This window comes from Loxodonta africana, chromosome 12 (genome assembly GCF_030014295.1).
Source record: "Loxodonta africana isolate mLoxAfr1 chromosome 12, mLoxAfr1.hap2, whole genome shotgun sequence".
Taxonomy (NCBI): Eukaryota; Metazoa; Chordata; class Mammalia; order Proboscidea; family Elephantidae; genus Loxodonta; species Loxodonta africana.
This window is the reverse complement of record NC_087353.1, coordinates 23,677,017-23,687,186: the sequence shown is the minus strand read 5'-3', so window position 1 is coordinate 23,687,186 and position 10,170 is coordinate 23,677,017. Positions and strand designations below refer to the sequence as shown.

The following is a 10,170-nucleotide window of genomic DNA, read 5'->3' as shown; positions in this document are numbered from 1 at the left end:
CCTCCTCACAGCATGGAGAACAAGGTGGCCTGTCTTCAAAGTTCAGGCAGTGCCCCGATCATAACAATTTGTAGACCGTAGACACATGGGGTCACCATGAGTTGGAGTCGCCTCCATGGCAACTAACAACAAGCCATATGCCAGACACTGTTTTGTTAACTTGATTTTAGTTTTCACTTTTTGATTTGCAAATGCTCTCCAAAGGGTAGGTACTCATATTATTTCCACTTAATAGGTAGGGACACCGAGCCTAAGAGAGTTAAATTAAGTTGCCCAAAGCCACTCAATTAATAGTAGAGCCAAGACCTGAACCCAGGTCAGGTAGCAGGGCAATCACCACCCTTTACCACATAGGGTCTTGTTTTTTTTGTTTGTTTGTTTAATGCCTTCACTTGAAAGAATGGGGTGGGGTAGAAATAAACTATTTCTGTGAAAATAAACCATTGCTGAGGGAATGTTCACTATAGAAAGAGAGCTTGAGGCGAGTCTGGTCTTATTTGAGGTGGGTTCCATAACGAGCTCATGGATACGACAAATGATGCTTTGGTTTTCCCTGGGGCTCTCCAAAGGTGCCCGTTTATTAAAAAACCAGCATGTATTGAGCATGAGCAGGCACTAGGGCTGTTCTGGGCATAGAGCTGTGAACAAGATAGATGCCACTTATGCCCACAAGGAACTTAGATTTTCCAGTTTTTAAGCAGAAATGAAAACCAAAAATGAGGCTACCATATAGGACTGAAACTGAGCTCCCTTCTACTACACTTTAGGAACTAAAATCTCAAAAGCCACTTGCCTTGCTAGTTCTTGATGAGCTTAGCCCCAACACCTTCTGTGACAGGCCTCCTGGGAGGACCGCTCTCAGGACCGCACAGGTTTCTGGAATTCCAGAAACCTACGACTCGACGGCACTGGGTACTGGGATGTCTACAGAGCAGACGGGGAGACAGAAACCTGAAATGGAAAAAGTAGTCATAGTCGGATGAGTAAATGTTATTTTATTGTCATTCATAAGGATAGCTAGCACTTTTATTAATCTTTCAAAGTTACAAAGAAAGATATTACCTTCTAGCCACCTGTGAGATTATTAGCGTTCCCACTTGATGGAGGAGGACATAGGCTCACAGATGATTCTCTGGTTAGTAGCAAAACTGGGACTTAAATACAGACATTCCACCTCCAAGCCCCTTGCCCTGTCACTGTTCCTGGCTGCCTTTCTGTTTTAAAAATCTTGTTGAGGTTGGCACCCCACTCCCCACCCTTTTGAAATGTCTTGAGAGACCTCTGTGGCTGGGGGAGACTTGTGAAAGACTTTGGAGAAGTTTGCTAAGGAACACTTATCTTTACATCTCAGCTTCAGTGACACCAGCTCCAGCATCTGACAGAAGGTGAAGACTGTTGTAGGCTGGTTGTCTCCTCTGTTGTTAGGACCTTTAAGGACTGAGGGAAAGGCATCTCCCACGTCTTACTGTCTTTAACTTTTACTTTCTGAAGAAGACAGGATGCTTTGCTTTGGGCCGATAGTCCCTTGATGAGTTATTTCCCATTTCAAGAAGCTCATGGCTTAATTCAGATATGAAGGCCTTACAAAGTAGGTAGGTATAGGATGGCTCCTCCTGGATTGTCACCACTGGAGCCTGGCTTACCTGGTACATTCCAAGAACAAGACTTGTAAAACTGGCTGGGGTCCCTCCAGCCAAGATCTGTCATGCAGTGTATCATCTGCAGCTAGATCCGTGAAGTCCCCCGTATGTCACACATGTCCTACTGTGACCAGGAAAGTCGGGAGGATGGCTTTCCCATGTATAGCATGGCAGAGGCTCACCCTCAGTCACAGACACAAGAGACTATGTGCACGGCACTCATTTTCCTGCCCCCAGATGGACAGCAAACTCACTTCACCCAGAATTGTGTTCCTGAGGACAAAGCAAAATTACTAGTTCCCATTTTTCCTGTCTTCTTCTCCCTAGTACTCATGAGTACATATGTATGTGCTTGCTGAGATGGAAAAAGCTAGAAAACCTGCAGAATCGTGTTACACTCCAACCCACAGGCCAGGGCTATACCTAGGGTAATGGCAGGGCGGGTGTTTCGTTCAGTGAGAGGCTGTTTTATAGCTTCTGAAATCTATCATTTCATGTTCTTTTGCTGAGGGTTTTGGATTCGAATATGCACCAATAAATGTCCCCTTGATCGGTTTTGTTCCACACAACAGGATGACTTCTTTTTTTCTCCTACTTTGCCACAGACTAAACCCAGCAAGGGTGCTGTGCACAGCATTCCCCATCCACGAGTATGCTCTGAGCACCTCTAGGTGCCTCAGAAAGTGACAACTGCTATGAGCGACTGAAGAGATGGAGCCCACGGTTTCCATAAACAGAATTAGTCTGGTTAGAATTGTAATTAGAACATAGCCTGTAAGGCCCTGGAGGACAGGGCTTGTGTTATATTTGCCTTTACACACCTTACACCTAGGGTGGGGCTTGATGGGGATACACACTTAATGACTGTCCTTGAATAAATATGTAGTGAGTGAGGACTCAGTGTGTTAATGTTATATTTAATACAATATATACAAAATCAAAACCCAAAAATACATGGTCCAACTAAAGTATAGGGCAGTTTAACATAAGACATATTAGAGCCCACAAATATAGTAGACCAATTAGAATTTTTCTCTTCCTGCCATACGGTCATTCACTAGGTATTTATTTTGATAGTTATGTGCTTTATACTGGGCTTTGTACTAGGGACACTGTAATTAATTATCACTTTCCAGACAACATACCTCACTCTGCCTTCATCCAAGAGTGGCTGGAAAGAAAGATAACCAAAAAAAAAAAAAAATCCACTGCCATTGTGTTGATTCCAACTCATAGTGATCCTATGAGTTACAGAGAAGAAGTGTGCTCCATAGGGTTTTCCTGGCTCTTTGCAGTAGCAGATCACCAAGGCTTTCTTCCATGGCACTGCTGGGTGGGATAAAACCGACAACCTTTAGGTTAGGTTCGTAGTCTAGCACAAACCGTTTGTGCAACCCAGGGTCCCTTAAAGATAGATAAACAAACAATATCTAAAGGTAAGTGTTTTGATAGACAATCCCCCTACACACACACACACACATACACACACACACACACACACACACGCGTTGCCTTCAAGTCAATTCTGACTCATGGCGGCCCTGTAGGGACAGAGTAGAACTGCCCCATAGAGTTTCCAAGGAGTATCTGGTGGATTCGAACTGCAGACATTTTGGTTAGCAGCCGTAGCCCTTAACCACTACACCACTAGAGTTTCCAAGTTAGGGGAGAGAATAACTCATTCTAAAGGGGCCTTTGTGGTTTGTGGAATGATTCTCAGGGAATGGAACGCTTGAGTTGAATTCTGAAGGCTGATGCAGTGCGTTTTCTGGTACACTGCTGCAGTTGAAGTTGATTTATAAGCATTCGTCTGCCCCACTAGGTTGTAATCTCCTGGGAGTGCAGGAACCAAATGTGATTGAACTTTTTTGTTTCCAATGGCTGTGAGTCAGCATGTTGTGCAAGAATAAGCTAGCATTTGAATCCCACTTCTACTACCTACTGGTTCTTTGTTTTGTTCCATTGTGCATGGGATCACCATGAGTCAGGGGCTAACTTGAGGGCAACTAACAATAACAACAAAGTGGTACCTGAATGTTTAGCTTTTTAAGATGCTGCCAACTGCTTTATAGAGCAGCAGTACCATTTATACTCCTGAAAGGAATGTATGAGTAGAGTTTTTCAGGAGGCATTCCTGGATTCACATTTTTTGTTTTATTTCATTGGCATTTTGCAAAACATTTAGTATGAAAAGGGGCACTACCTTTAAAAAAAAAAAAAAAAAAAGACATTTCCAATGCTACTAAAAGAGAAAATTTATGGCTATTTGACTCTAAAGCTTCCTGGTTCTGTGGTGCCATTGCAACCTTTGACCATCACAGTAGTGTTTCGAACCTGTACACTGTTTGTGGGGCAGTTTTGTTTACATTCTTTCATTTAATTTTAGCTCTAACCCTAAGTGTGATAGCTGGTATCATGTTATTTTGCAGATAGGGTCACTGAGAACTAGAGAGATTAAGTGACTTGTTGGAGGTCACACAGATAGAAAAGTCTGCTACAATCCCTGGGAGGCCAGGAGAATATACAACCCACATAGAGACTTATTGTACTTAACCCCATGCACAGCCATCAATTCTCAAATGTCTAAAGAGCACTTCCTTTGTGTTAGGTAGAATATAAGAACACATACAACTTAATGGGGAAGAAAACAGAAATACAAGGCATTGAGTTCCTTAAAGGCAGAAATTGCTTCTGATCTGTCTGTGGGTTCTAGCACAGTGCCTGGTATAGAAGCACTCAGTGGAGACTGAATAAATGAATGACTTTTGAATTCACGTGTTACATGACAGATAAATGGCCCTAACATATACTTTGAAACTCTATGGAAGAAGATGGTCTGATAGAGTGGCTGCAACATTGGGCTCTAGCATAACAACGATTGTGAGGATGGCGCAGGACCAGGCAATGTTTCTTCTGTTGTACATGGTGTTGCTATTAGTGGGAACTTAACAACAGTAATGGAGGAAGAAACCTTCAAGCTGGAATTTCAGAGCTGCCCAGGATTTGTCTAGGGGGCATCTAGTGGAAGGTACACTGACATTCGAGAAAGGTCGGAGCTGAGTATGATGTACATACATTTTCACTTAATCTCACTGCAGTGCAGATTCTTCATCTATAAAGCAGGGACGAAAACATTTACCCAAAAAATTATTATAAGGATCCATGCTCATTTGAAACACTAACAGAGTATCTAGCATGTAATAGGTGCTCAATAAAAAGTATCGTATTCACTCGACTGTCTTAAGAAATGTCAAATTAGAACTTGTATAAAACAGTGTGTGTTTTTTTTGAAAAATAGTAGTAAGTTTAAGAAGTTGTATGCTCATTTGTATTTAAACAACTTTTTCTGGTCCAGTAGAGTTCTCAATTCCCAGCCAAAGTCATGTCCGTTGGGTTTCTCTAAATAATTACTACTCAAGGAACCTTGGCCACTAACCAGTGACAGGTGGATGAGTGTCACTGTTCACTTCTCTCAGGTCAACTGTGGTTTGAACTCTTTAAATGAAAGCATCTTCTCAGAAAATAAATTTTGCCAGTTGGCTGGTTGAGAGTGAAATATCTTTACGAAAAGTTTTAAGTTGTCAGCTCCAGCAGGGCTAAAGATGAAGCCAGCTGTCAACGTTGCTGTCGTCTATTTTGGTTTCAAATGACCTATTTTTTTTTTTCTCAGCTTTGATTTAAAATATGTGCCCTGTCCAGATCATATGCCACTGCTTCAAAGAGAAGGTTCTAGACACAATGAAAGGTGGGCAAGGAAAAATTCAGAGATAATGTCAAAAAGCAAGATACCCAATATTATAGCTCCACCCTAGCCTGCATTTGTCTGTTTGGAATGTAAGTGTGGTCTCACGTAAATTTGTTGACTCCAAACAGCAGATAGCTGAGGAGGCTCATCAAAGAGAATGCGGGCCCATGTGTGGGTCTGGGATGCTACTTTTCCTTCTAGTTGTGTCAGCCCCCTACCTATAAAAAAGGAGGTTCAACAAGTAGATTCCTAAGATTGCTTCAAGATCAGGACTTCTCTGAAGTTCTAACTAGTACAAAATGTTCTTGTTCCTATTGCCTCCCAGCACACGTGGTCAGGCACTGTGTATTTCAAACATTGAGTTAAGTCATGCATAATGTCACAGAAAATTCAGTGGATCCTAATGTTTTGAGATGAGAGGAAGATAATGAAGAATGAATTCCCTTGTTATTAAAATTCTTTCCTAGACTCCTGAGTGAACGTGCATTTGAACTAATTATCTCAGAATCTGTGTTAGCATTTAATTGGAAGACAGAGAGAACCACAAAGAGTTTGACAAGACAAGGCAGATGAAATAGAAATGTCTGCAGGCATTGAAAAATGTGACAGGCACAGAGTTTGTGATATGAAAGACAGTTGATGGAGAACATGAGTCAGCAACAGATAACTAAAAAAGTTAAATAATTAAGCTTATATAAGAGCTTCCTGATTGAATGTCTAGATTTGAATTTGGATTTAATTAACACTGCTAACCTTTCTTTGTCAGTATATATTACTCAATTTAAAAAGTGGAGAACTTTCATTCTCAAAAAGAACCATTCACTCTGAAGCATTTCTTTGAATTTATTTCTGAATTTAGCTAAGAAAATTTTGTCCATTCAATCCCCCTTGCAACAAAAATGTACATATATATACATAATTAGTTTTCTAAAAGTGTAGAGGAGTGAGCTGTAGCCCCCAATCATCATTTTGTATAGGTAAATTTGAATTTAAATGATATCATGAACTTAATTTATTAAAATATTTATTGCACAGAAGATCCTTTGCTAGGCGCAGGGTATGCAGAGCTTAACTAGATTGAGTCTACAATTCAGGGAACTCCCAAGCAATGGGTAAGACAGAGAGTTAAATAAATGCTATTCAGGGTAAAGAAAGTGTAAGGTCTGCAAAGAAAGTTGAAATAGTTCTCCCTAGAGCCAGCAGAACAGTGGGGAAGGAAAGCAAAGAAGAAAATCTCCAGCTGAGTGCCGAGGGCCAAGTAGAATGCGCCATTTGCAATGTGGTAGGAGCAGTATAGTAGTCCCTAAGCGGTGCAAACAGTTTTAGGAGTATAAATGGTACCCCTGCTTTAGAAAAAGTTTGGGAGCTTCTTAGAAAGCTAAACATACAAGTACCATGTTGTTAGATGCTGTCAGGTTAGCCCCTGACTTAGGGCAACAGCTTGTGCAAAGGAATAAAACCTGTGATCCATGGAGTTTTCATTGGCGAATTTTTCAGAAGTAAACAATCAGACCTGTCTTCCTAGTCTGTCTTAGTTTGGAAGCTCTGCTGAAACCTGTTCAGCATTAGAGCAACATGCAAGCCTCCACTAATAGATGAGTGGTGGCTGCAAATGAAGTATATTGACTAGGAATTGAACTCAGATCTCCTGCATGGGACTTGAGAATTCTACCATTAAACCACGATGCCTCACAAGCACCATATGGCCCAGCAATTGCTGTCCTGGGCATTTCTCCAAGGGAAATGAAAACTTATGTTCACACAAAATAAGTACATGAATGTTCATAGTAGCTTCATTTGTAGCAGCTAAAAACTGAAAACATAATGTCCTTCAACAGGTGAAGATCAAACAATCTATGATACACCCATACTATGGATTACTACCAACCAGCTGTCATTGAATCGACTCCAACTCATGTGGCCCCATGTGCATCAGGGTGAAACTGTGCTACATGGAACTTTCAATGACTGATTTTTCTGAGGCACTTCTGGGTAGACTCAACCTCCAACCTTTTGGTTAGAAGCCAAGTCCAAGAACTACTGATACGTGCAACAACTTGAATAAAACTATAGATAATCACGTTGAGTGAGAAAGGTGAATCCAAAAAATGTTACATACTATATGATTCCATTTAAAGAAGATCCTTGAAATGACAAAGTTATAGAAATAAAAAACAGATTAGTAGTCTCTAGAGATTAAGAAAGGGAATGATGGTGATAGTGGTGGTGGCGAGGAAGTATGTATGTGGTTATAAAATGGCAACCCAAAAGATTCTGGTAATGGTGGAAACCTTCTGTATCTTTACTGCGATGGTGGATACAAGAACCCAAATGTGATAAAAGTGCACAGAACTGAACACACACACACACCTGATCACACATACAAATGAGAACAAGTAAAGCTGGAAAAATCTGAACAAAATTCAGGACTTGTATCAATGCTAGTATCCTGAATCTGATATAGTACTATAGCTTTGCAAAATGTTACCATTGGGGGAAACTGGGTAAAGAGCACAGGAGATCTTTCTGTGTTATTTCTTATCACTGCATGTGAATCTACAATTATCTGAAAATAAAAAGTTTAATTAAAAAATTCCAGTGTATAAATGTAATATAAAATTGTATAATACAAATATTAATTATAGTTTTTGCTATTATCACTGATACTAGTTGCTATGGATTCCATTGTGTTCCCCCCAAAAATATTTGTTGAAGCCGTAACCCTTGTAACGGTAAATATGACCCTGTTTGGAAACAGAGGTTTTCCTCTGTTGTGGTAATGAGGCCATACTCGAATAGAGTGATTTCTAAACCTAATCCTTTCTGAATGGTGTCTGATAAAAAGAGCTAAATAGCCTCCCCCACACATTGGGGAAGATACCACATATGCATCTACAAGCAGCCAAAGAATGCCAAAGATTGCCATCAGTCATCAGAAACTAGAAAAGAGGTCCACAGAAGCAATTGACATGGCCAAGATCCTGATTTGGACTCCTAGCTTCCAGAACTGTGAGATGATAAATTGCTGTTCTTTAAAGCCATCCATTTGTGGTATTTTTTGTTATGGCAGCACTAGGAAACTAAGACACTAATAAAATTAGAATAAAAAAAAAAAAAAAAAACAGATTTCAGGGATAGTGAATGTTAAGTGAAAGTAAATGAAAAAGTAGTAAAAATATAAATACCATTGCCAGTCTTGGGATACCATTTTTGATATATGAGTTGGGGGTTGAGGGAGCCAGGCTGAAGGGGTCTGCTGGTGTTTGCTGTGCTCTCCTAGGGATGCTCAGGATATACTCTGCTCCTTGAGAAAGAGGCTGGCAAAGCTACAGGGTGGTTTAAGTGTGCCCCCTCTTCTTTAAGCCACACAAGGGATATCAATAAATGTTCCCCAGGCATCCCCTCTCTGAAGTAAGGGAAGGAAGTGAAAATTAACAGACTTGCATATACAAGTGCTATGGGATGATCAGCCAGATAATATCGGTTCGCTTGACTGAGACCAAGAAGTCCAGGCTTCTTATAGACAATGAAGAAATAGAGGGGCTATTTCTTCATTGTCTATAAGAGGGGGACCCAAGGACACCATACTCCACTCTGGCTGTGGTGTGGAGAAGGAAAGAGTAGATAGGAGCAGGTCTAGAGGCTGGGTCATGGTTCAGGGATTGGTGCAGGTTCCAGGTAAAAGATAAAAGGGACCAGATATGATGCAGGGGCAGGAGATCCCTGTTTCAGGAGAATGAGAACAGTGGGTAGACTGCTTTTACAGGTATATGTACATAAGCAGAGAAGAGAGTTGGCCTGTGGTCTGTTGTGAAGACTGCCTGGGGTTTCTTAAGATGCGTAGGTAGGAGGGTGGATTCAAGAGGATTAGTTAAGAGGAAGATATTGGAAGAGTGGTGGGTATTTAATGACTGGGATTGAGTTAGGCAGTCAGATTAATCTCAAACAGGAAAAGTGCTTCTGTTCTGTGGTGGTTAAGATTGTGTGTCAACATGACTGGGCCATGATTCTTAGTGTTTTGGCAGTAGTATAATGTTGTGATCACTTCCCTGCTGAGATTTGGTATGTGATTACCCTCATGATGGGATCTGCTGTGAATAACCAATCAACTGAAAGGGAGTTTCCTTGGGTGTGTGGCCTGCATCGAATATAAGCAGATATTATGGCAAGCCTTGAGGGAAGTTTTACTCATGCCAGATCCTGCAGCTAGCTTCTGTTTCTCTGACCTCCAGTTCTTGGGACTTGAGCTATCAGCGTGCCTGAGGTGTTGCCTGTCGATCTTGAGATTCATCAATCTTCACAGCCTGTGAGCAAGAGCCCTGCTCTCTGACCTGCCGATCTTGGGGTTGCCAGCCTCTTTGGTTATGTGAATCAGAAGAAGCCTCTATCCTGACCCATGAACTTGGGAAGTTCCAGCCTCTACAACAGTGTGAGCCATTTCCTTGATATAAATCCCTCTCTCTCTATGTATATATTTATAGGCTATACCGGTTTTGCTTTTCTAGAGAACCCAGCCCAAGACATGTTCCTTTGAGGTATGAAGGGTGCATGAACAATAAAAGAGAGCCCAGAGAAAATGTAAGGCTTGGTGAAGACACTAAATGAATTTGAGAGAATAGGACAGTGTTCTACCTTGTCCATCCCTCTGACAGCAGACTCCAAATCTTCAGAAGCTCCTTAAAATATTCCAGACTGAGATGTTCCATTCAGACAGAAAAAAAAAAAAAAAATGATAGAAATGGCTCCCAGTGGACTAGAATAATTCATTTTCTTTTTTTATAAATT

General features: G+C 41.0%; 1 long non-coding RNA gene across 1 annotated transcript in view; it reads right to left on the bottom strand.

The window, feature by feature from the left end:
• Nucleotides 1–799: 799 nt before the first annotated feature.
• Nucleotides 800–10,170, bottom strand: part of LOC135232931 (uncharacterized) — a 32,397-nt gene continuing 23,026 nt past the window's right edge. Inside the window, exons 2-3 of the long non-coding RNA XR_010323554.1 lie at nucleotides 2,786–2,969; nucleotides 800–1,913 (exon numbers count right to left, since the gene is read on the bottom strand). This is a non-coding gene — a long non-coding RNA (uncharacterized LOC135232931). The remainder of the gene's footprint in view (nucleotides 1,914–2,785; nucleotides 2,970–10,170) is intronic.